This window comes from Microcebus murinus, chromosome 7 (assembly GCF_040939455.1).
Source record: "Microcebus murinus isolate Inina chromosome 7, M.murinus_Inina_mat1.0, whole genome shotgun sequence".
In the NCBI taxonomy this organism is placed as follows: Eukaryota; Metazoa; Chordata; class Mammalia; order Primates; family Cheirogaleidae; genus Microcebus; species Microcebus murinus.
Window position 1 is genome coordinate 47,596,282 of NC_134110.1, and position 27,999 is coordinate 47,624,280.

Below are 27,999 nucleotides of genomic sequence, written 5' to 3' on the forward strand. Positions count from 1 at the left end.
GCCTGTACATTATTTCGTAACGCATTTGGAGGTAAATGCTGGCATTATTATAATACCTCCAGTTTAAGTGCTATTGTTGTTTCTAGCTTTAAAAAAGAAATAAACTGAGATTTAGAGAGTATAAGTCACTTGTCCAAGGTCACAGGGCTAGTAAGTGGTAGAGGCAGGATTGAACTTAAGCTTTCTGATCCAAAGACAGTACACTTAATCGTAACACCATATTGCATGTTACGGGTGGGAGAGCTAGTCCTGCCAAATTCATAGGAGACATGGACAACGATCTACTAATAGACATCCACCTGTCTCTTTTGTTCATTCTTTCATCCATCCATCATCTTTCTATCCACTCAATAAATATTTATCATGTACATACAATTTACCTGTGCTCCAAACAAGCAGAGAAATCATCTGCTTGGAGGTTTTCGTCTTCTTAATTTTCCATGATGTTTTGAAAAAGGATCAAACTGAAAGAGAAGAAATGAGAGTCTTATTTCTCCAAATAATTAAGATAGTATGTGGGCATAAATAGGCATGATTTAAGGGGCTGGGCAGGGCATTAAGGGTAGGATCAGAATGATTCATTTCTTACTGTCTGATTCTTGGCACTTTCCTTTAATGGGGACAGAAAACATGGTATGAGTCACCCAGTTTGCCCTACTTTCCTCTTGCTGTAGCAGGCCCAGCAGATTGCCCTATACAAATTCTTGCTTCTAAGGACTCCTTCTGCTTGGAGTATATCCAACAACATTCTGTACCTATTGTATGCTGGGCACCAAATGATACAGTGTCCCTGCCCTTAAGTTGTGTTCAGTACATGGTAATTTTCTTATGTTTGGCAGTGCAGTGGTTTATAAATGCTGGTCTAACACTGGATTCATCAAAAGTGCTTCATAGTGATCATTTTCTCTTTCTTTCTTTCTTTTTTTTTTTTTTTGTTTGTTTTTTGAGACAAAGTCTTGCTTTGTTGCCAAGGCTAGAGTGAGTGCCGTGGCGTCAACCTTGCTCACAGCAACCTCCTGGGCTCAACAATCCTTCTGCCTCAGCCTCCTGAGTAGCTGGGACTACAGATATGCGCCACCATGCCCGGCTAATTTTTTTTTATATATACATTAGTTGGCCAATTAATTTCTTTCTATTTATAGTAGAGACGAGATCTCACTCTTGCTCAGGCTGGTTTTGAATCCTGACCTTGAGCAATCCACCCGCCTCAGCCTCCCAGAGTACTAGTCTTTTTTTTTTTTTTTTTTTGAGAATCTGTAGAATCAAGTGGTTAGCAGAAGGCTGATTGCTGATGGCATGGGCTCCCTCCCAGTGTGGCAAGGCCTTAGTCAAGTTGCCCGGCCTTTCTGAGTCTCAGTTTCCACATCAGCAAAGATGATAACAACCCTCTCTTACTCTATTTAAAAAGAAGATTTAAAGAGTTAATATTATACATAAAACATTTAGAAGAAGTGTCTGCCACATAGCAAGTGCTATAGATTACCAGCTACTATTATTATTAAAAGTATAAATCATAAAACTCCACTCACATGAATTGGATGAGGATCTTTGGAGTTGTGGCCTGGGATCCTGAATTTTTTTTTTGTTTTTCAGGTTTTCCAGGTCATTCTGCTCCTAGTTCTGGTTTTAGACCCCTGATGCAGAGTGTCCAGCAAATTACTCTAAATGTGAGACTGTATCCTGGGTCTCTTTGTCTTCCTCTTTTTGGTCCAATTGTTTTTACTTCTTTATATCTTACTGGGTATCTCACTTCTTCCAACCACCTTTTTCTTGTCTGGATTCTATTGATTCTATTGAGGTACCCTTTCAAGGTGTGATGATCCTCAGGGACTACTACTCAGAAACCAGCAGCTGATTAAACCTTTCACTTGCATGTGATCTGTGTTTCCTGGAAATTCATAGTTTGGTTGGCCCTGTGAGGTTATAAGTCCTTCAGGGTAGCCTCACATCTACAGGGTTGCACACAGCCAGAGCTCAATAAATCTCAAGTTTGATAATGATCCAAGCACATGGTTTAAGCAGGTACTCTGATTATACCTGCTGCAGTCATTTATAAGAGCTCCATTCAGCTGATGGGAGTATGTTTCTTGATACTTGCCATGATAAATAAGTAACTATCCTATTTTTATGAATCTTAAAAATACAAAACCAATGGTGAAAAAATCACATACTGAGGAAAATATACATATTGGTTTCCTTGTCTCATAAGTATCTTGGACTCATCGTCTATGTGACATTCAACACACAGCCTATGACTAACAGAATCAGGGGAAGGTCCTAAGAAAAGTAGATAAAGTGATTAAACATGCTTGCAGATAAGTACATGCACAGTGACTGTAGAATAAAAGACAATAACCTTGGAAGATATAAAATGAGGTGGCTTCCTGACCAACGGCGATCCTCCTAGAGCAATCATTGATCAGCTGCATTCCTGATCTGTGAAAGGAGTGAACACAAGACCTATCTGTGTTGGGCTGAGCAGAGACACCCACTCCGGCCCCAGCCCAGGAGTTCCTGGATTAAAGCTACAGATAAGAGGCCACTAGATCTGATTAAGGCCATGGCCAGTCTTGTGCAGTTGATAGCTTTAAGCATAAATTCAGCAGGGAGGTGCATTGATGAGAGATGGTAAAAGGGAGAGAGGTAGCATTTGAAGCATATTTAGTTCTCCCAGGCTTACTCCATCCCATCCTCTCTGCAATGTAGCATGTTGAAGTGATTGCTTTCTCTTTTTTGTTAATATGAGTTGGTTTCATTTGCATGCCAAAGAGTTCTGACTTGGTAGAGTTGAAGTAAAGTTAGAGGTGAGACCCTCCAAACCTTTTTCTTCTATGAATATAGCGGTATAAATGTAGATACTGCTCAACTTATGATGGGGTTATGTCCTTATAAACTCATTGTAACTTGAAAATAGCATAATCTAAAAATCCATTTAATACACCTGACCTCCGAAACATCATAGCTTAGCCTAGCCTACCTTAAACATGCTCAGAACACTTACATTAGCCTACAGTTGGGGAAAAGCATCAGCCTATTTTATAATAATGTGTTGAATATCTCACGTATTAATTTGTTGTATACCACACTGAAAGTGAAAAATGTAATGGTTGTATGGGTACTCAAAGTATGTTTTCTACTCAATAGCCATCACTATCGCAACTTTGTAAAGTAGAAAAATGGTAAGTCAAATCATCCTAAGTCAGCAACTATCTGTACATTTTTTGGGTATAAACTGTGTAACACTCTTGGCTTATAGCAAAGAAGGGGTTAACTAACATCCCTGGACATTTTTCAAATACATTTCTATCAAGTTACATCTCTGTCTTTTTGCAATGGGCATTTAATTCTTTCAACTAAATGCAAAATTTTACCTTTGTTTTTCTTAAATTCCATTTTGTTGGTTATGGCCCAGTATTCTCACTTGTGAAAAGTGTGAACATTGATTTTTGCCATTTATCATGTCATATCTCCCCCTGCTGGGTTTATGTCATCTGCAAATTTGATATACATCTTCATACATGTATACAAGTTATGCATATTTATAAGGTTCAAAAATTGAGTGTTTTTGACCATACAATTTCCTTCTAGGCATATATCCTTTCACATCTACATAAGGAGACATGTTGAAGGATGTTCCTTGCAGAACTATTATAGGGAAAAATGGGCATAACCCACAATATGCAGTAATAGGTAAATAGCTAAATACCATGTGGTGTACTTATACAGTGAACTGCATTACTGCAAGTAAAACAAATGAACTGGAATGTTAAGTCTGAGCACTGATTGCTCTTAAAACATATTTATGATGAAAGCAATGTGCAGAATGATATGTACAATGCAATATTGTACTGTGACAAAATATTATATGAAAAAATGATAAAATGGTCAATTCTGGGCAGTGGGAGCATGTGTCATTATTGTACTATACTTGCAATTTTCTGTGTTTTTTAGTGTCTCATTGAACTAGCTAGGACTTCCAGTATGATGTTAAATAGGATGATATGAAGGGGTTTTTAAAAATAATTATTTTATTTTGCTAAGAACAATGAACAAATTTTTAAAGTGTAAAGTACAACACCATTAACTATGAGCACGATGCTGTACAGAAGATCTTTAGAACTTACTCATCATGCATAACTGAAACTTTATATTCATTGAACAACTCCCCAGCTCTCCCTCCTCATAGTGTAGAAACCAACACTCTACTTTCTCCTTTTATTATTTTTACTATTTTAGGTTCCTCATGTAAGCAAGTAGAATCATGCAGTATTTGTCCTTCTGTGGTCAGCTCATTTCACTTAGCATAATCTCAAGATTTATCCTTGTTGGCACCAATGATAGGATTTCCTTCTTTTCTTTTTTTTTTTTTTAAAGGCTGACCCATATTTTCTTTACCCATTCATCTGTCTGATGAACAATTAGGTTGTTCTCACATGTTGGCTATTTGAATAACGTTGCGATGAACATGAGAGTGCAGATCCTGATTTCAATTTTTTGAATAAATACTCAGAAGTGGGATTGCTGGAATATATGGTAGTTCTATTTTTAATTTTTTGAGGAATCTCCACATTGTGTTCCATAATGGCTGCACCATTTTACATTCCCACCAATAGGGTACAAGGGTTCCAATTTCCCTGCATCCTTGTCAATATCTATCTTTTGATTTTTAAATAATGGCCATTCTGATGAATGTGAGATTTTGATTTGATTCACAATTCTCTGATGATTAGTGATGTTGAGCATACTTTCATATATCCATTGGCCATTTGTATTGTTTAAAATCCCCAGATGTATTAGACCCTCCGAAAGCAGCATCCATCAACCTAATAGACCTGCTTGATAAGCTTTTACTAAGAAAGCAAATGAATTTGGTTTGACATGACAACTTTAGCTGAGACTGGCTAGAATACTCCCTGGTGCCATTCTTCTTGGGCATAAAAGAGGACCTCATTTTCCAACATTCCTTGCAGTTGGGTCTAGGGCTAGACCATGTGACTGGATTCTGGTCCATGAAATGTGGATGGATGTGACATAAGCCCCTTCTAGACCTGGCCATCACACTCCCTGCATGATCCTCTATGCTGTCTCCTCCTTTCCGTGGTGACTGTGGAGGCCAAGGGATGGAAAGAGTCACCACTCAGAAGACAGCCATCCCGCCATCTGCTCCACCTGCAGCAGACTGGGATGTAGATCACTGATAAGCAAACCTCCACTGTGATGAGTCACTGAGAACCAGGAAATTATCTTCCAGCGTTTAATGCTGCTTATCCTTCTGATGCACTAACTAACTCTTCTACAAAGATTTATTTATTGAGAGAGTAGTATTCAAATATTTAAAAAAAAAACATAACTTTCTATAATACTATCCTAAATCAGTTTAAAAATATTTCCCTTTTTGCTTTCCCTTATAACCTATAGACATATTTTAAGAGAGTTGTAATTAACTTGATGCAAAATCATTTGGGATAATTATTCCCTAGGGACAAGCTTTTTGAATAAATCTTTTTTCTTTCCTTTGAAAGTTATTTTAGGATACATTCTTGAAGTATACACCTATTTAATATTTTCCAGGATAATTTTTATTAATTTGCAATAACATCAGCAGTTTTCCTACAGTATTAAAAGCACTATCTTTTAACAATTGTATTTTTAGAAATGAAAATAGTCGTATATATTTCTGTATATAAATATATTACAAGCTTGTTTGAAAACCTCAGATGACACAGAAAAATTTAAAGAAGAGAGCAAAAATCATCCATATTGCCACTATCTAATGATGACACTTTGGTGTGGAGTCCTCAGGTAATACATGTGTGCACACATACTCATGCACACACACAAAGAAGTTAATTTTAGAAGTAACTCTCTATATAACTTACCTTAGCAATAAATCATGAGCATTTTTATTGCCAACAAATACAGATCTATGCCATCATTTTAAATATGGGCTGTCCAATATGGAAGCCACTAGCCAATGTAGCTATTTAAATTAAATTAAAATTAATTAAAATTAAATCTAACTAAATAACATTAAACATTCATTTTCTTCAATCACACCAGCCACATTTCAAATGTTCAAGGGTGACATGTGATTAGTATTTACTGTATTATACAGCACAGATACAGAACATTTCCATAAGTGCTGGAAGATCTGTTGGACAGCAATATAAAGTTATAGAGACTTGCATAGATTTATTGAACAAATTCCCTCTTCTTGGATATTAGGTTCTCAGTTTTTTTTTTTTTTTACTCTTCTAAGCAATACTGCAATGAACAATTTATAGCAATCTTTGGGCTACAAGGTATCTGTGATTTCTTTCCAAACTCCAAGGTGGAGCCTAACTTCAACATGATGGCACATGTTAGTTTCAGTTCTGACCCAGCATTTGCCACAATTATCTCCTAAGTTTTGTTCTTTGACCTCGCTGCCTCATGGTCAATCTTATCTGGATGCCTCAACATCCATGTTTTGACTGTTGCTTCATATACTATCTTACCTTTACTATCTCTAGCCATAAAAAACAGTTGTTGTCCCCAACTCTCTACTCTTTTCTGGAAGTAAGTTTTCAAAAACATCTTCCTTTTTCACACTTTACTTCTATATCAGTCAGTATAGGCTGCATTGTGCTACAGTAACAAATATCCTCAACTTCTTTGTGGCTGAGTGGAATAAGATTTTATTTCTCACTCATGCTATAGTTGTTGGGGCTCTGCTTCAAGTTATCCTCCCTCCAGTTGGATGGAGCAGCCAGGGTTGGGATGGTCACTGTGACTAGGAAAGAAAATGCTTGGTGAATTCCTGCACTGATTCTTAAAGTTATCTCCCAGAAGTGACACGTGACTTCCACTAACATTTCAATGATCAAAACTAGTCACACCATCCTGTTTAACTTTAAAGGAGGTGGGAAGTGTCACTTGTGTCTGGAAGAACAGCCAGAAATACTTGGTAAAAAAAATAATCAATAATGTAGCTAATAGTTGCAAAATTTTTGCTTAGGCATAATAAAATAGGGATGGTGATAACAATACCTAACATTTATCATGTGTGAGACATTTTAGTGAGTATTTTATGTCCTTATTTAGTCTTTACAATGATTATCCTCATTTGATAAATGAGACATAGAAAGGTTAATTATCTTGCCTAAGGTTACACGGCCAGTAAGTGGTTGAGCTGGGATTCTGATTTTAGAACCTACATGCTTAAATGGTCCTTCCCACCCCTTGCTTTCTGTTGTCTTTTAGGTCGATGCTAGTGGTTTTCTCCATACTCATCTTTGAATGGGGAAAGTTCTATCCAGACTTGTTACTTGTCCCTACATAATGCAAATAGGTAAGTTTCCTTCTGTGGCTATTTGGGTGCCACTGGCTCTTCCCAGTAGAAAGTAAATGGATGAGACAACATCATATGAGAAAATAAGTTTTTATCAACCTAAAAGAAAAGATAGAAAGGCTCCTTGAGACATGAGCATTGAACACTTGGGTACTTGGCTTAATTGTCTCCATTGAAATTACTGCAGAAGTGGTAGCTTCACTGAACTGGGAGTATTTAGTCCCAGGAGGGGTTTTCTAGTTCTATATTGAGATTCAGGATTAGGGCAAAGAAACACTACTAGAAATAATTCCAGTTGTAAGAAAAACCCTTTTGCCTGTGATGTGGCTGCAAATATATTCTCCCCAACACCTGCTTTTCCTGCTATTATTTACATTTGATTAATCCCCATCTCTCCCATGGGATACTTTTGCTTCTAGACCTTACAGAAATTCCACCCCCATCACCCCATCCCAAGCCTATATTCAACTGACTAGTGCCACTATTAAGTCACCAATTGAAGAAAAATGGCTAGGAGTCTCTGGTGCTTTCTCCTCTCTTCCTTGCCAACAGAGTTGTGGATTGTCCCCAGCTATAGAAAAATGGACTCCAAGTATGGTCATCTTCCACCTGCAGGTACTGCTCATGGGCTTCACCATAAAAATTTCTCTCTCTTCCTTCCTGCAACTGCCATTGAGGAAAGGTAATTTTTTCTTTTCTCAGTTGGTACTGAAACTGGCGATAACTCCTCACTTTGTGGTTCATATGCTGTTGGCACCATTCCCTGGTTCACTGCTGGTGTTCCTATCCCCATGCCACCTCCCTCCTCCTTGGTAATTTCAGTCATTTTCCCGGAGGGGAGTGGAGATTGTGTTTATGTTGTCATCCTTCCTGTAAGTCTGGCTTTTATTTTTTCAAACATTTTTTTTAAGCGTAGCAGATGTTAAAAAGTTGCTTAAATTTGCATTTCTTGATTACAAGTTAGTTTGAACATTTTCCCAGACATTTGTTTCCTATTTGTATTTTCTCTTGTGCAATTTTGTTTGTTTGAGATTCGATCACTTAGCTATTGGAATCCTATGGGTAGCTTCTAAAAATACATGTATGCATTTTGAGATTATTAAGGAATTGTTCTTTTCTGTCATTTTTGATGCAAGTATTTTCCTATTCAGTTACATTTCTTTTTCATTTCATGCACATTTTATAATGGCTTCTCTATCATGTTATCACTCTCCAGAATTATTTTCTTTCCTAATCTGTTTACCTGGTAGTGCCTGTTTCCTTCCTCTAGAGTATGAGCTCCTTGACAGCATGGACCCTGGCTGTCCCGCTGAACACTGACTCTCCAGCATCTAGACTAGTGCCTGCCATAGATTTGGCAGGTTGCTCAATGAGTACTTATTATATAAAAATATATTTGGTTGTGTCAAACCCTCCAAAATGACCGTATCTTCTTAATGACATAGATCTTTGAACTCTGTCTTCAATATATTTAATTAAATTAAAATATATAAGATTATTTGAATTTACTGAAACATATCCATGTTGTTTTCCCTTTTTACTATTCTCTTACCCCCATGTATTATGTGACATTTCCTTCTTCCATTGTTATAGTAAGTATTTTAAAATCATATATTAGATTATCATGCTTTCTGGATTGAGTTTCCTAATTTTGAAATGTTACCATTTGGGCTACAAAAGGTTTTGTTATAAGTTTTAAAACAGATCTCATAGGTTTAATTTCCCCTCATCATTCTACTTTTAATAACATTCATTAATAATGATACTCATACTTTTAAAATTAATTTAAGAATCATTTAGGGGTCTTTACTTATGGTTCCTCATAATTAAATCCATCTTTTCTAAATGTCTAGAAAACATATAAGTGTTAATTTCATGTGGGTTAGAATCAAACTTATCTGTCATTTTCAATATACACATTTTTCCCTTCTAATACCCTGAATAATATTTTCTATCTCTGAACTTTTAAAGCCTCTTTCATTTTTTATGATTCTTTGAATGTCAACAACAGCAGCACTGAGATTGCACCTGTGAGTTTCTTTGGTATTCTGGCATGCGATTCTCTTCGTATTACTGATTAAAACTTATTAAATGAATTAAGCGCTTTCTAAACTATATCTTTATTGATATCTTGAGTTGCAATTGCCACTAACTCATCATCTTTCATATAATCTATGCCACCATCTATTCACCTTCTGCATTTATTCAATCACAGAAGTACTTATTTTCCAAGTTCTGTGCCAGGCTCTGGGGTTACAGTGATGAGCACAATGGCCATTGTCGCTGTACTGATGTTGCTTAAGCTTTGACATCTGTTTTTCTTTTTTCAGTCTCAAAATTCACTGGAAGCAGGGATAGAGAGGGATAAAAAAGAGAAAAACAGGGAGTTTCTAGCCTTAAGATTTCTAACCAGAACCACTTATAGACTTTTGACGACATATTTCAGTTTTTCCCTGACTTTCTCATTTTTCCAGTTACTCATCAAAAGTGAGTAGCAATTTGTGGGCTTGACGAGCCATGTCAGACTCTCTGCCACATCTTGGATACACGTTTCAAGACCACAGATTTACCCAATTGCTTGGTCAGTTCTGACCAAGCCTCAGCAACCACCTTGATGACTCTCTTCCTTTTTGAGGCACCAGCAGTGTTCTTCCCAGAAGTACAATCTTCTAAATTCTTCTTAGCAGTCAATAGAGGATGGTCTACTTCATCAGAAGGTTTGAAATTCACCTGCAAGAGGACACGCTGTTGAGCTTTCCTTACCTGTCTTTCCTTCAGTGTCACATCCTAATTCTTACCATTCATGTCTCTGTTCCTCACCAGGGGATAGTGCTTTTCTGCTTTCTGATTACATTCTTTCTACCATTTCATTTCAAAATCTGTCATCCTTTCCTATCGGGTAGTGTTGGAGAGTGTTTCTCAGCTTTTTCATTCATTTTCTTCTCTAATAGGTTACATAAACAGCAAATGCAGTTAAGTCTTCAACATGAACTTTGAAGGTCCCTAAAATGATTCCTTTAAAATTCATGATTTTGATCAGATTAACTAACACCATCAAGCACCTGTACCCCTCTTATTTCTCCCGGGAAAGTCTGTCTGCAAAGCTTGCAAAAGAATTCAGAAGAATCAAGTTGTTTATTGAGGAAATTATAAAGTTAAGAGGTACAAATATGGACCAGGCTTCTGAAATATGCATAAGTCAATAAAGCAAGTTCGAAAGAGATATAAAACATATTAAAATGGCTCCCTCTGAGGGACAGACCAGGTGAATCTCATCTGCTTAAAAGGCCAAGGGAAGTCCTGCTCTCTAGTCAGTGCTCAGGGGGTGACTGAGCCTAAAAAATGATTCGTATCTCCGAAATCACTCTGGAATCTGAGGAGTTCCACAGCCAGAATGATTACCATCAGCCTGATCAGCACATTCTCTTCCTGTAGTCAAACTGTATTCATCAATTCAATGATTATTTTTTTATTTGGCATCTATAATATGCTAGATGCTGTGCTGGGTTCCGAGGCTATAAGAGACAAAAGAAAGGCCTCGCCCCTGATATTAGGATTCTTAGGGAGATATTTAAACACTGAAAGGAGATTATGATGCACTGGATAAGAAGGGCTATGATGAAGTGCAGGACACTATCCAAACATATAGGAGAATTATCAAATCTAGGTTATGTGTGCTGGAGAAGTCTGCCCAGGAGGCAGTAACTTCTATCCTAAGACCTGGGAATGAAAACGTTAGCTAGTGTGTTGACAGTGAGATGGAGGTGGCTCTGAGTGGTGGTCCTGGAAGAGGGAACAAGGGAATATAGATACCATCAAAATATAATACCAATATTATATACCATCAAGCTATATTAAATTTGGGCCTCTATTTTATCATGAATAAATTGAATCTGACATCCACTTAAAATCTACTGTGTCTATCCAGCTCTACTGGAATTATGTTATCCAAAAACTAGAATATTTTAAGTCTAAAAGCCAAGGCACTCTTCTTTGGGTAGTGGTTGACTGGGCACTGCCAATGTCAGCATTGGTGACTTTCTTTTTTGTTTGTTTTCATAACTGACCACCTTTCTCCCTTTCTTCCTCTCCAGTCCTAAAACTAACAATCTCAAAACTACGATACTATATTCAAACAGGTTCTGTAAAGTTTTGTTGGCCTGGAAACCATCCTGTCTTCCTCAAGTGTCTCTACATACGTATGTTCTGACCCATAGTTCTTATTTTGCATTCTGACTCTCAGAAGGCAATTTAGTTTTCTGTTTCTAGTAGTCACCTAATTGTGGCTTTCCAAGTTCTTGTATTGCTAACTTACTGTTTGCTTTTCTGTAGACAGAAAAGAACACAAATTTAATCTGGACTCAAATTGATTGTCTGCCCAAAAGACCACTGTCTAACAATGGATGTCGCACATCATTGGAAATGTTAAAGCATTGTTTGGTAATTATCTACCAGAAATGATATATAGGTGATTCCAGCAGTAGAGGGGAAGTTGATTCTATTTTTTAAAGATCCTTCACACCCTAGATTCTTGTTTTAAAACTAGTAGAGAAATCATCAGAAGATAAATGTGAGAGTTGCTATAGCCCAATGGCACCCAATCTCTTAAATGAAGGTAAAAATGTCAAGAGCAAAATATCTTGAGGGCTATTATTCTCATTGCACAGAAGGGGGAAAACATATGAGAGTCTTAGCTCAATAATACTGCAGAAAAATCAGGTCATGTTGTACTTTTAAAACTCTTAGATGACCTTTCTGGCCTGTCAAAATTAGTGGAGAAAATTTTAATGATACTCAGATCTATTGACATTTTACATGTTGAAGTTTCTTGGAGAAATCAGGAGACAATATGCCATTATAAAGTTTCAGTTCTATTCCTTCTCTCTTACTTTTACAACTTCTGATCGCATACGTTTTCTCTTCTCTGCCATTTCTCTCTCTCTCTCTGTCTCTCTTTAGAATGAAAATGCCTTAGAAAATGTCATCCTTGAGAGTTTTGGTTGATGTTTCAGGGTTTGTCATTTTTGCTAGTCATCAGATGGCTCTGTGTCATTTATGTCAATGTATGGGAGTAATTGACCAAGAAATTCCATTGACTGATAATGTTGATCATTCATACACAGGTGTTTAGACCTCTCTGCAGTAATGTTTTCAGAAGAAAGCTCTCATTAACTCTCATTTTCAGCCCCTGAGAAATAACTTGTTCCCGGAGAGTTATATGATCTTTGATCTCCTTGCATGAGGGAAATGAAGAGTGACTTGTCTGTGGGTAACCACGTAATGGTCCCTTGGTTATGAACTCACCCAGAGTTGACTGGCCAATGTTTGTGCAATAGTTACACAGGGCCACAACACTGTGGGTGCATGGAGAGGTATCTGGGAAATGTATTGTACTTTAAATTACCAAGAAGTAATTTGATCTGAATAAGGCAACTCCAAAGAGAGCTCATTATGTTTCACCAAAATGCAATTGCAAACTGTAATTGGATTTCTTTTTAAGATGAACAGCAAACTCAGGGAAGTGGCACATTTATCATTTTTGTCAATCCCTTTCCAGAACTGGAGTGCTAGGCAAGATGACACCCAGTCTCACCTGCTTAGGAACCGAGAATGTTCCATAACTCAGATAGGGTAGGCAGATATTGCTGTCACTCTTCTCCTGCAAACAACAGCCATTAATGGGTTTGTGAGAAGACGAGGCATTATTCGGTGGACATGATTAGAAGGTTAATCTGAGCTCAGTGTTTAGAGAAGATTGAGGGTCAGAAAAGAAATTAGAGGAAGATATAACACAAAGTTGTTGTACTAGTACAAACCTATAATGTTGGGAGTTTGGACCCGGGTAGGGGCAGTAGATTGGAAAGGAAGATGTGGGTATGATTTATAATTCAGTGCAACCGCACCCACAGAACTTAATAACTAGTTGCATATTGGAGATAGTACGCAATGGAAATAACCCTGGTATAAGAGTCAGGAAGAAAGGGGTTTTCAGAGTAAGGTTGAGGCTTAGTTTTCTATTTTATAAAATAAAGAAATTGAACTGGAATTATCTCTAATTCCTTCCAGGACTAATATTTTAAGATACAAAGATCTTGAGGCATTGCGAGTTTGCCCTTCATTCCCTGCAGGGAAGGGTCACATCAGGAAAGAACAAAAGGTACAGTTTCTGTGTGATGTTGCCCTGACTTCTCACTGACACCCAGGCACTCCAAATCAATCCCTGGCTAACTGAGACCCTCAGTTTTACAAGCACATCACCCTTTCTCATCCCTCTTCAGAGTCAAGTATTGTCTGTTTTAGATGTGCTTATGTTGGTGGATTGTGTCTCAGAAACAAACTTGTAGTAAGGGATAAATAGCCTACCTATAGTGGCTAAAGCATTTTTTTTCAGATATGATAATATTTTATCTTTGTATGGTCAGCCCAACTTTCAGAAACATTCACATTTCATTTAGGCCTCTCAGGAACATTGTGAGGCATATAGACACGGGAGGTGTCTGTATGCCTATTTCACAGATGAGGAGACTGAGGCTCGTAATAAGTAAGTAGTGCACAAGATCACACAGCCACTAAGTGGCAAAGACAGAATGAAATGCAGGCTTCCTGATGCCGAGTCCAATGCATTTTCCACTGTATTACCATAATTATGGAAATTTAAAGTCCCTGGGCAAGAATATAGAAGTTTTATGGGCCAGGGTGTTAGAAGCCATTCAAAGATCACCGTTGGGCCTGTTTTTGTGCTTCCAAATGCAGCCCCAGCAACCATCTCATTTTGAATAGTCTTGACAATATTCTGCCCAGTAATCCATAGCAATAATGATCATAATCACACTTTCTCTCTGACCATCCTGAAGAATATTTAGCGTATTAATGTTGTTAATTAATCTTCATGACATCCTAGCAAATGAAGCAGATTGCGAGTAGGAAGTCCCACTCGGCTGACTGGGAAGCTGAGGTAGAGAGCAAGGTTACAGAGATGCCTCAAGGTGAGAAGAAATCAGCAGACTTTTTGAGCCAAGAATAGCTTTTTCACAGCCGAAGCTTAAAAGTCTATTGGGAAGGGACTCTTGCTATTCTCCTTAGAAAATTACTGTTTAGTCACCAGGAAAAAAAAAAATTGTCACTTTACAAAGATTTTCTTTGCTTTGTTATTTTTCAATGCTTTTGAGTTTACTATGTGTCTTTCTTTGGGGTTCCCACACTTTTGCAACTGAAGTGACTCAACGTTTCTCTCTTCTGGGAAAACAGGCCTCATTTGCCTACAGATGACAATCTCTTTCACCCCTTTAGTGTCACCTCCCCCTTACCCTCTCCGAGACTGGAGCGCTCCAGTTCTTAATGGCTTCTCAGGAATTAGTCCCGTTGGTCTTTCCTTCCCTTACTCGGGGATGTAGAATGGAGTCTTGTCTTCACAGCACACATTTCTCCACTGGGAGAACATTTGTTTCCAGTGCTGCGTTTCCATATTTTATTTTCATCAGAGAAAAAAGATGGGGTGACTTCATCTCTCTGTGTTAAAAATGATGACTATGTCTACAACCACGTGCTGGGTCCCAGCTCTGTGTGGTTTCTGTGGTTACCGCAGCACTTGGGGGTCAGGCGGGTGGAGCCATGACTGAGTCCCCTGTGGGGAAGCTACAGAGGAGAGTGTTGTTTCTCTGTGGCAGGGAGTCTGGTTACACTGGGGGAAAGGGAATGGGATTCCTGTAGGCTGACAGGAAGACCACAGTTATCTGTGGGAAAAGGAGTAATTATGTCGCTCTGTTGTTGGGAAATGTGGTTGCCTTTAACCTTGAGCCTGACCAAAGAATCCTGCTATGATTTACTTTGACACTGTATTTAAATCCCCCACAATAATTAACCATCTTCCAAACATCACCAGGAAGTGGGTTATCAACATAATATTACTCTGATGGTAAAAGTATCTTTAAAAGCCTAAGCCGCTGAGCCCAGCAAAGATAAAAAGGCCAAACAAAGCCCTCACCAAAACATTACCAAAATATTTATCATTTTCTGTGACCTTTAAAAAGAAAGTTTCCTAGGATGCAGACAGGTAGTACAGGCATGGGAAAGAGCCCAAGTCATCTTATTTACTAAATATTTGCTCAATATTTATTTTCTGTGACTGGAGAAAATTTAAATGGTAGAGGAGAAGATGAAAACGCTGACAGAGTTTTAGCACTGCCAAGGGCGGGGAAGACAAGTAGATACTGTACACATTGCCACCTGCCACTCCCGAGCTCACGGCAGACATCACCAATGGATCACACCACTCCTCCCTGCTGGGCCTATTCTCAGATTCACAGTTTCTCACCAACGCACTGAACATAGCCACAATCAAATTACAGGAGTTGGTTCTCCAGTTGAAAATCTTTCATAATATCCTTGTTTCAGGGCAAGCTGATTTGCTCTGCCTTTCTCCAGAATGAAACTAAAAGTGCGGAGAAAGCTACTGTAGGTGGCAAGTGAGTTGGTTGGTGTTAATATAGTTAAGGTATTTTATTTATTTATTTATTTATTTATTTATTTATTTATTTATCTATCTTTAATGTAGAGATGGGTTCTTGCTATGTTTCCCAGGCTGGTCTTAAACTCCTCACCTCAAGCAATCCTCCTACCTTGACCTCGCAAAATGCTGGGATTACAGGCATGAGCCACCACACACTGCCAATATAGTCAAGGTATTTTCCAAGAGATCTAGGCTAATCCAAATTCTGGGACTATGATAGAATTATCTCCAGATTTTGAGATAATTTGGAGATAATTCTATCATAGTCTTTAAAATATTTCATATTAACAACAAAAATATAGTTTAAAACATCAATGGTTTCAGTGCCAAACTGAAGACAGTCCTGAGCAAACTGGGGTGGTTGGTCACTCTACTTTTAGATCAATCACATAAAAGCCACCAGTTCTACTTATACACAGATCAAGACAATTGGTACCATCCTCCTTTCACTGGAAAGAACACCACAATTAATGTGTTATTGCAAATATTTCCACCTTTCCTTCTCTCAGAGAATCATCACATCTCCATTTGTATCTCACGAGGTTTCTCAGTGGAAAAATTAAAGATATTAAAATCTTCCATCCTTTTCAGCTGTGCCCATGGAAAGCTGTCAATCAAGATAAGGGACTGATTAAGTGCATAATGGAAATACTTACAGGGCAGGGACTATGGCTGTTTTATAGTGACAGGAATAGTACAAACAAATGCTTCTTTCTCATCAGAGACTTTCTATGCCAATAGTGGTAGTGAGAAAGAGAAGGGTTTCAAGATTGCATACTCTGAGTTACCACAAGTTTTTCAGTCTGGCTAAAAGTCAGGGACCCCTATGCAAACACACCTCAAAGATTCCCCAAAGGAATGTTTATATGCTACAGCGAGACAGACAAGCTCTTTTCTTTGTCAAGACTGCAGGTTTCTACCAGAAGTCAAACCGCTTCCTCCCAAAGGGGAAAGGGTTGGCTAAGGCCAGCTGGTGGGCACAGCTGTGGAATACAGGGATTTCCAAATCCAAGCTCTGCCAGACAATCAGCTCTCTGGCCCACAGCTGTGCTCCAGCTGTGACTGACACAGAGGCTCTCCCAGAAGACAGCTGAGGCCTGACCAGATCCCTGCTCCCAACTGCTCAACCCCCAACACCGAATCTTTCTCTGGAAGCATTAGATTACACCGCAAAGTGGTGTCCTCCAGACTGTGGCTTGGTGAAAGCTTTGACCACCCCATAGTCTTTCTTTCTTCTTTGTGTTTTCCTCTGGAACTTGTGTTCTGGGCTAATTAGAGGCCTGAGTGAGAGAGAAGATGCAGAAAGAGAATATTAATTCAGGCAAAGGAGTGTCTTAACCATTTATCCAGCCAGCAACTATTTATTGACCTCTACTCTCAGCTATGTGTTCTCTTTGGGAGTGGGTGCATAACAAGCCATTGTATTCATGTATTTCCTCACTTCTATCCACTGGGAGAGGCCCTTGGAAGATCCTTGGGAAGAACAGCAAGGTGCTGTGTTTCCAGGTAGAAGCACATTCTACGAAAGGGATATGTTTCAAACTTTTTTAAAAAAGAAATCATGTTAAAAAGATAGTATTAAAACTCCGATAAAAGATGTTACAAGAGACAGTATGAATGCATGGCCGGGGAGCACAGAGGGAAGGGAGACAAAGAACAGCTTCCAGGATTGATGGCGAGCCCATCCCTTCTGCTTCCTACCATCACTTAGGCTTGTTCTCTTGTTATAACCTGGATGAGCCTCTTGTTCCAGGGATTCCTGCGATGCCTGCCTTTGTTGGCTTCTCCAGTGGCTATGGATAGGGATGATCACTTAGGGTGGGAGTGGTAACCACGAGTGGTGACATGGCAAGCAACATCTGCCCCCACAGAAAGAGAAGCTCCTGTCTTAGCTACCATTGCTGAGTAACAAATCATTTCAAAACTTAGTGGAACAAGACAACTCTTTTATTCTGTTCACAGATTCTGTGGACAGGGCAAAGCAGGATGGCTGGTCTCTGCTCCATGAGGTCTGGCACCTGAGTTGGGAAGAACTGAAGATTGGGGGTGACATGCTAGATGAAGGGCGGAATCATCTGGAGGCGTCTTGACTTACATCTTTGGAGGGTGATTGCTCTGGTCTGGATATTTGTGTCCCCTCAAAACTCATATGCTGAAATCCTAACGCCCAGAATGATGGTATTAGGATGTGGGCCTTTGGGAAGCTCCATTCTCATGATGGGGCCTTATCAAAAAGACCTCCGAGAGCTAGCTAGCTCCTTCCACCATGTGGACAGCTAGAAGGCACTGTCTATGAGGAATGAGTCCTCACCAGACATGGATCTACTGGCACCTTGATCTTGGACTTCACAGCCCCCAGAACTTTGAGAAACAGCAGAAAGAATTTAATTAGATTCATTTCCCCTTGAAAGGTATTGAATGATGCTGGTACTTAATGTATTGACCATGTATATATATACATTTCAGAAATATTTTCCTTGGGAAAATCATAGTGCCAATGGCAGTGTCCTTAACAAATCAGAAGCAATTATTTTGGAAGTAAAGAAAAGATTGACCTAACAATTCAGTGGTCATGTAAGGACTTGATTGCAAGTAGGAAATGGGATATAGAGAAGGAGCAACATCTAAGGAAGCAGAAGCGATAGAAGAACTCTTTAGGTAGGAGCATTGGGGTTGGTTTTGCTTTGAAGTTATGTTAGCTAAGGGAAACTATAAGGTAAATATATCTATGTGGGGTATAGAGTACTGAATAGTGCTTTTAGGATGATGGTCTCTGAGTGACAGTGATTAGTTATAATTTTGGGAAGGAAACACATTTTCCTTAAAAACATATTCCCCAAAGAATGAAGTTTCATGTGTTGCTGAAGGCAAAGAAGTCAACAAAAGTATTATTAATATAAATAGAACAAAAATTTGATTTTACCCTTGGATAAAACGTGTATCCATGTAAGAACAAACTGTGATGCAACCCATAAAGTATCTGGCACATAATTTGTCCTCAATAAATGTTAGTTATCATTATTTTCCAGAAATAAGGATAAGACCTATAGTGCTTGATCGTTTTGAGGATTAAATGCACCTGAAGCCCTTAGCAGAAAGCCCAGCTCACAGACTGCATTCCAGTTGTTCTAATGGCTTATTAAGGAAAGGTGGTGTCAGCCAGTTCACTATAAGGACGCTCTCTGACAACGAATTGTCAGAGTTGAAATGAAGCCTCAAATGACCACTGAAGAGTGGGTGAGTATTTTAAAGAAAGATGTGAAAATGATTCCCACTCTGGGTGGGAAATTGATGTTTTAGTCTGTTCAGGCTTCTATAACAAAATACCATAAATTGGGTCTCTTATAAACAACAGAAATTTATTCCTCACAGTTCCGCAGGCTGAAAAGTCCAGGATCAAGGCTCTGGCGGATTCAGTGTTTGTTTAGGGTCACTTTCTGGCTCATAGATGGCTCTTTCTACTGTGTCCTCACATGGTGGAATGGCTCACAGATGGCTCTTTCGACTGTGCCATCACATAGCTAATTATCTGAGTTCTCTTTTATAGGAGCACTAATCCCAATTGTTCACAAGGGTGGAAGCTCCCAAAGGCCCTACATTCTAATGCCATCACCTTGGGGGTTAGGACCTGAACGTATGAATTCTGAGGAGACACAAACGATCAGACCATAGCAATGAAACTAGACTTGGAAAAATGCCCTCCAACTCTGCCCAGATATGTACATATGTCAAAGAACACAAGAACTCAGACCATTCCCCTGAAGCTTCAGATAGGTAAAGGTAACATACAGTTAGGACAAAAATAATTATTCTATTAAAGAAAAGTTCCACCAAACTTTGAACAAATACATATGGATTTGCTTGCTCTGTGATCCTAAACCCATTAAAGCATTGTGAAACCATCCCTAACCTGTCTGCAAACCATGCTTGAGTTTTCTATATACATAAAGAATGCCTAATCTCACAGATTGCACTACCATCCCTTTAACCAGGCAAACAGTACATTTCAGGATTCAGCTTTATTTGTCTACAATCTCTTTTTACCTAATTTTCTTGCTCTTTTGCTTTTTTAAAAATTTCTTTAATTTAGGATATTATGGGGGTACAAACATTTCGGTTACATGTCTACCTCGCTGGAACACTCTTACACTGCTGGTGGGACTGCAAATTAGCTCTTTTACTCTTAACTCAGTGATTGGCTATGTTGGCTTTTGAGTGAATTGACCCTTACTTGGCAAGCCATAAACTCAGCTTTGTTTTTGTGTTTTACCAGTTGTGGTCATCTTTGTATTTTTTATTTGACAAAGTAGGTGGTAGGAAACTTAAGAATTTGTTACCCCAATTTAGGAGATTCTCTAAAAATAGATGTAATATGACTATATGGCAATGATACCAGCTAGGAAGCCATAAGCCTCCTATAGGTTTTAAAAATTTCACTAAGAACTGCAACCAGTGCTGCATGTATAATATATGTTCACAATTATTTGCTGAATAAATGAATAAATGCATGGGATTTAATGAGTAAATGAGTGGCTATTTCACCTCCTAGATCTTGGGTCTATGCCACACCCTTTGTGAGGGGCTCTGGAAAAAAGACTTCAGAATGATATCTGTAGACAATATTTGCTAAATTATTTACTCAAAGAGTGTAGGTAGGTTTGGAACTAAATTCCTGAAACCTTGGTCAATTTAGTCCTTTCAGCAACCTCAGGCACCAACTTCCCCTTATGGTGTCCAATGCATCAAAAATCAGACAGTGAAGTACTAATAGGAAGTGTTATCCAGCAATGCGAAACTACCTTTAGAAAAGGAGCAGAAGTCTGAGAATACAAGTATTATTCTGTAAATACTTCTGTTACATCTGGGAGGGGTTAAGAATGTGACAATCTCTTTTCTCCCCACGGAAGAGAGGCAGACTTTTAAACAGCTCTTCTTGTCCAGGTTGGCAAGAGCTCTGACTTTGGAGGATATCTCTAATTGCTCAGAAGCCCTCCTTGAGAATCCTGGCAAATGATTTAGGCATTTCACTTTTTCTTTGCAGCCTTCTGTTCCCTCCCCACCATCCTCCCAATAACAAATCTACCCAAACTTAGGCTACAGGCACCCTTTTTTGAAGAGATCCTAAAGTGAATGGGCAAGGTATGTTCCAATGTCATTGGGCCATTCTTAATTTTTCTTAAGAGAAGATAATGTTAACTATAGTCTAATTACATGAATAATTAGCATTCAATATGCAAATTCCTGTTTCATTTGGGGAGAGTTAGTGGTCAAGATGTCAGGGATTATAAAAGCTCCAGGGAGGAAAAAATTCAAATGTTTCAGATATAAAACCTTCATCCAAAAATATTTTGGATGTTATTTCTTGTCAGAGGCTCCCCAAAGCCCATGTGGTCCCATTTCTTGGCTGCCAATACTGCTACTACTGCCACACACCTGAACTCCCTTCCAAAGCCAAGGTGAGGTTACAAGAAGCCATGAATTATTTCTAACATGGGAAATCCAGCACTTATTTTGTCCACAAAGAGACCCAGTACCCAAGAGACAGGTTAAAATGCTTTCCTGATAGTGACTCTATGTGACCAATTTCTACTCCTTCCTCCAAGCCCGAGGTTCCCAGCACTGAGGCCATGTGAATACCACACTACTTCCCTGCAGTTCATCCTTTGATAGCACTACCTTCTATTATTTGCCTGTGATTGAATGATGGAAGTTTGCAGAAATAATGCTTATAGGCAACTGTGGGGTTTTCAGTCTGGGTATATCAGAATTTAAGATTTAGGAAGTTTTCAGTAAGTATTCTCTGAGGGGACTGATAGCCTTCTCAGGTGATCTTTATAGACCAGCATTTTCTTCTTAATGAGTTTCAGGCTAACATGGCTGTCTCAGCCATTTTTGTTCCCTTCTCTCTGGGTGTCAAATGATTGATAGGAAATCTATTCTTTTAGCTAAAAATCATTGACACACTTTTGTTTCCTGTTTTAATTTTTTTTTTTCTGTTCTTTTGAATCTTAAGTAGGATTTTGGTTACGTCTCATTTGCTCTGGATGTGGCTACTTCATGCTCAGCTCTATCCAAAGATGTGGTTTTAGAGAAGGAACACATGGTAAGAAATGAAATTGCTGTACTGTGCTCCTCAGCCATCAAACACCCTTTGTTAACATTCTCATTTTCCATTAAATGAGCTATTGTTGCTACAAGTCAGTGGCTCCACTACAGAATTTGTAGCACAATAAACAAAGTGTAAAATGTATGTAATGAGGATTGCCTCTAATTTCCCTTAATTGCACACTGAGTTACAGCCAGCACGACCCTGACACCAACATTACTTCCTCAATACATAGCCTTGATGTACAACAAATTTTTCTTCCATGACAGGTTTATTTCTTTGTTGAAGAATTGTTTAAGAGATATTTCATTGTATGTTGCAACGATGTAATTGGGCTCTGGCTGGTTTATTTACTTAATAGGTACGGTAATAATTATATGTCACTTTTTAGTATATGGGTTCCTCATTCCTCTCCAGGTTGATTGCTTTATCTGGGAGGCATCGAATGGAATTGCTCCAAAATAACATCTGTGGGAAGATGAACTGTAGATTTATTTCTCTCCCTAAACTCAGGGCTTTGGTGTGTTCAGAGAAAAATTGCAGCTTCAAACCAAATAAAGCTAAAAAAGAAAGGTAGTGAGATCTGTGCATAGGATTATTTTTACTTAATATTTAAGGTATGTTTTTCCTGAAAAATTTTGTGAGAATGGAGGGGAAAATCTGTAGATGTATTAACCATTTACCAACTAGCTACTAGACACAAAAGAGATGATGTATGTTAGGCTTAAGTTCCAAGAAAAACATTTATGGTACGGATGATTTCCTACAACACATCCTTTAGTCCAAAATTACTTTTCATGTTTTGCACCTCCAAACTTAATCCTAGAATAATCCATTTTAGGTGTTCTTATTATCACTATTTTATTTTCTGTCTTCATTCACTTTCTTAACTCTATGTTGAACCCATTTTATTCATCATAAAACTCGGAAATATCAATATAAGCATTGAGAGATGGGTAGATCCAAAGGTAGGAGAGATGCAGAAGCTTAGAAAGGACAGGTGACTGTCAGTGAATGAATCCCCAGCAATGGTCTGGTCTGAAGAATCATTGACTTGGATGATAAGATGGCATTGCTTGGACAGGCAGCAGCAGTGGCATAGTTACAATAACATTGGTGATGACAGGATCATGGCTGGCTACCGCCATCAGTGGTGGCTGCTTCAGTGACCTTGTTGCTCTATATCCTCAGTGGTGGCAGACACTTCATTGGAGAAAAGCAGTTGTCATGATGTCTTCCATGGGTAGCAGTGACATAACTTGACATTTTTGATGTCAGGAGTGATTGAAGATACCACCCCAGTAAGCCAGAGAAAGTGGAAGGGAAGAGAGTTGAGACACTGGGGTCTCCAGTTAAGCTAGTGTCCCAAAGAAGACACCTGCTGTGGGTTATCAGAGCTGTATGGCTGAGCTTTGCATATGGGTTAGGAGATTATTTTTCCAGGAAAGCTGAGAGGAGTAAAGCCAGAGAGTAATAGCATATATCTTATAAAATCAGTGTTAGATTAAATGCAATAGCACATGTAAAGCACTTAAAAAAATGCCTGGCACATATCACAAATTAGCTAATTTCATTATTATAATATAGCAGTAGTATTATTATTATGGTTACCTCCTGTTAAGTGCTTATTAAGTCCAAGTGCTGGACTAAGGTCTTTACTTGCATATATAGACAAAAACTTTATGCTACAACTTTAGCTCATATACTCTGTTATGGACTAAATTGTGTTCCTCCAAAATTCATATATTGAAGCCTAACCTTCAATGTGACTGTGTTTGGAGATAAGGCCCTTAAGGAGGTAATTGAAGTTAAATGAGGTCATAAGGGTGGGGCCCCAATCCTATAGATCTGGTGTCCTTATAAGAAGAGGAAGAGACACCAGGGTACTCTCTGTCTCTGTCTCCCTGTACACACAGAGAAAGGTCATGTGAGGACACAGATAGGAGGCACCATCTGCAAGCCAAGGAGAAAGGCCTCATCGGAAACCAACCCTGATAACACCTTGATCTGAACTTGAAGCCTCCAGAATCATGAGAACATAAATTTCTGGTTTTTAAGCCACTCAGTCTGTGGAATTCTATTATGGTAGCCCAAGAAGACTAATACACTAAAAACAAACATAAAAACCAGCCCTCCCCCATCTTCTTTCATTTTCCATAATTCAATTTATTTTCTATGACTTTACCTCTCACTCTCTATCCTACTGATGAGGAAAACACTTCTTCTCACCAATTAAAGTTTTCTCAGATATCTGGTTTAAAATGGACTGTTTGGATAGTTATTCCCTCCCTCTGCCTTCCTGAGACGGTGACTGGGAGCAAAGGAACACTTAACTCTTCTTGAGGTGTTGGGGCATGAGTTCCCCCTGGTCTTCCCCTGGGAAAGGAAGGGCTCATGCTATATCCCTTGCTAAAGTGTCTGCAGCAAGGTAACTTATTTGCTTGTCCCATTTAGGGCCTGGTGATTTCCCCGTAGTGGACTTGGGCATCACCTTACCTATCCCTGGGGCTGCTGGTTCTTTGGGGCTGGCTGCTTCTCCTGTTGCATCCCTCGGTTCCTGCAAACTTCAAATCCCCCACAGACCACAGAGAATGGGACAAGAGCAGAGAGGAGGGAAGAAGATGGAAGAATGCTCTCTCAAGCCCTTCCACCTGTCATGTTCCCAGTCATTTCTATTTCAGCATCTGGACACCATGTTGGCCTTGCTGTCACACAGACTAAGGGCATCTCTGCAAGGCATGATCTCTGGGGAGGCCAGAAATAAGCATTCTGCTTTGACATCCCCTGACCTGGCTAGTGATGTCTAGATCCTCCAGTATTAACTTCAAGGGGACAGGAACATAAATTCACTTCTCTGCACTCTGCCTTTTCTTCTCCCCTTCCTAGAGACTCTATCTACTGGTCTTCTATGATAGTTCTTCAGTCCAATCCTTGGCTTCTCCCACCTCGAGGATTTTGCCAGCCCACCTGCTTCTGTCTTTCCAGCTTTGGCCCTGGATTTGTAAAGCTCAGCTCTTGGGGTTCAAAGAAAACACCTCATCAAAATCTGATAATTAAAAGCATTTGTCTTTAGCCTATTGTCCTGAAATGAACAACAAATCTATATTTTAAAACTCAAAGCCAAGCAATGATTTATTTGAGCCAGCATGTCCTACCTTCCCCTTGAAACATTAAATACTTCAAGAGTGACAAGAAAACGAACAACAATTAAGAGTTTAAGAGAAAAGACAATACATTGATTAAACATTTTCAAAGATACTTTACTTGCTATATTCTTCTATTAGTAAAACTTCTCACCACAACCTGTCTTCCCAAAGTATCTACCCTTCTTTCAGTATCCCCCTTTGTCCCAAGAAAGTGAGAGCTAAGGTCTGTCTAAAGTCTGTTTTCCTCTTTCCTGGCCTCTTGTCCATGTAGCTTGATCACAAGTGCAGAGAGGAAATTTTTTGGAGCAGATATAAACTTTGTGAGGGCCTTCAGTTACTGCTGTGTTAAGCAGCTATTTTGGTTACAAGCTAGAGGAAGTGAAGGCTGCTCTCTGATCCCAATTTCCATCACCTTCCAGCCTGAATCACTATTTAGTCTCTGGTCTTGGGAAGCCAAAGAGCAGCCCTGATTGAACAGAAACCTCCAGAGAGTAAGAATAGACTCCCTGCCATGACCATAAGCTGATTTTTTGTATTCCAAGTTGTGGGCTGTCTTTCCAGTCTGACTTTAGGATTTAGTTTCTTCCTTTAAAACAGCCTACCCAAAGATATTCACCATCCTTCCTTTCACCGTCTCCCCATCCCTTGCCAATCACTGAACTGATGATGGGTGTTACCGCAGCTACAGTCATCCGTCCCTTTCCAAGGAAGGTTTTGATCCTCCCAAAGATTTAGATTTCAAGAAATGGACTTTAAAGTTGTTTCCATGGATCATCCTTTTCTTCCTTCAGTTAGTTATCTCTGCACACGACTGTTTGTCAATAGGTAACTATTGCAGAGTTCCAAGGCTCCAAATCTAGGGGTTGTGATTAGCCAAGAGTCCCTACTTCATTGAGTGGGGAGAGATGGGAGATTGACAGCTGCTTAGAGAAATCCCATTATTGGCTCCATGCCATGCTCAGTATGGAGGAAGTATAAATAGCCATGACCATGAGACGTGCATGAATGGTAAGCTGTAGGTAGCCTCCCAACATCTTCCTACTCTGGTGTAGCACGAATGAAGTATTAGAGAGTTCCCTACACTTTCCAGGATGCTACAAAATTGTAGAAATGACTAAGGGACAGAAGGAGGTCTGAGATCAGGACCGGGAGGCTATAGAAGGCAAGGACCTGTTGACTGGAAGCATTGGCTAGGAGTGCCAGTGAGACATTACAGATGTCAAGTGAGACCAGTTTACTTGAACAGATGCCTACTCAAGATGTCCAGGGCTTGGTTGGAACAACTTTGCCAGAACAGATGAGAAAGGACAGAGGCCAGTGACCAGAGGCCAAGCTGAATGAGATCCCTGTACTGAAGATCAGAGAGGGTTAGAAGCTAGGACATTATATAAAACTCCTCCCCTCTCCCCCAGTGTATTCACCCTCTGGTAGAAGGCAAGGTGCAATATGGAAACATTAGAAATAATGAATTCTTACCCAAAAGTATCTGAGAGTTGAATGTCATAAAGACTGAGAGAATGATACTTTAATTGGCTTTATAGAAATCACTGAATACAGATTGAGTGTACTGCAACATGATAAAATATATTTTCTGTGATAGGTAGACTAGGAGTTATTTAATTTACTTATAAAATTGAATTTATTTATAAAAAATTAAGTTACTTTTTTTAAAATCTAAATTTCTATCCCCACCCGCTATACATGTTTAATATTTTAATCAACCCTGTGAGGAAACGAGGCTCAGAGAGATGAAATAATTTGCCCAAGGTCACAGCTAGTAATTGGTAGAGCCAAGATTTGAGACTTTAATTTATTTGATATCAGAGTTTGTGTTTCTAACCACTATGCCTAAGCCTCACAGTTATATGGTTAATATTTTTACCCTCTAAATTGTTTTTAATCACTAGAAATGTGTGACTTGAAAAATAAGAGTTATAACTACATCCTGTTGTAAATGTTCTTTATTTGCCTTTGTCCTTTGTTCTTGTTTTTTTCTATTCTGATTCTCCAATCTCTCTGTTCTTTTTATTTTATTGGCTCTCCCTTTGCCCCTCACTTACCATTTCACTGAGCTGCAGAGTTGACAGCCGGTTTCTCTCAGAGCCCTCCTTGACTATGCCTAGCTCTGTGGCCCTCCGGACATAAACTGCATCGTATGGAGCCCCCTAGCCTGGCATTTTTCCATACCTCAGCAGGCAGAACATGAAGACAGCACTGTCTTTGGATTTGTAGGCCTACAAACTATGAGTCCATTGTGTTTGAGAGGTCCAGGAGAATTGGATTTAAGATGAATGGAATAATCATCTTCCTGAGAAGTAAATTTACTTGGCGGGTTTCCACTAAAATGGATTTTTAAAAATGTCAGATGGAACTAAAACATTTAAGACATATGGTGCATTAACTAAATGTTTAAACATTTGCCTTTAGCTGCGTGAACATATCATTGATGAGATGAGCTCAGCGAGCTATGCTGAACGTCTTTGACAGAATCACTGTCCAGTAGAGAGCTCTATTGCTTGAATCTCTATAATATAAACCATCCCCAGATGCTTAAAACAGATACCAAATATGTGTTATAATTTTACTGCCGAATGCAAATGCACATAAAAATGAAAGGTCTAAATGAGAAATCGTATCTGTAATCTCAGTTATTACCTTTTCCTTGAAATAGGTTCTGCAGGAGAAGGGTGTAAAGATGAGTATCATTAGACATGAAGTAGTGTAAGTCACTGGGATGCCACCATCCCATTCTACTGTCTTTCAGAAAAAAGAAACCCCTTACTATTTTAATGCATGGTCAGTGAACATGCAGCAAGTGTGGGAGTTCTTCCTCTTACCCCAAGCCCATAGTGGACATTGTTAATCAATCACAACACTTATTTTTCCTGCTGAGCCTGCACTTGGCCTG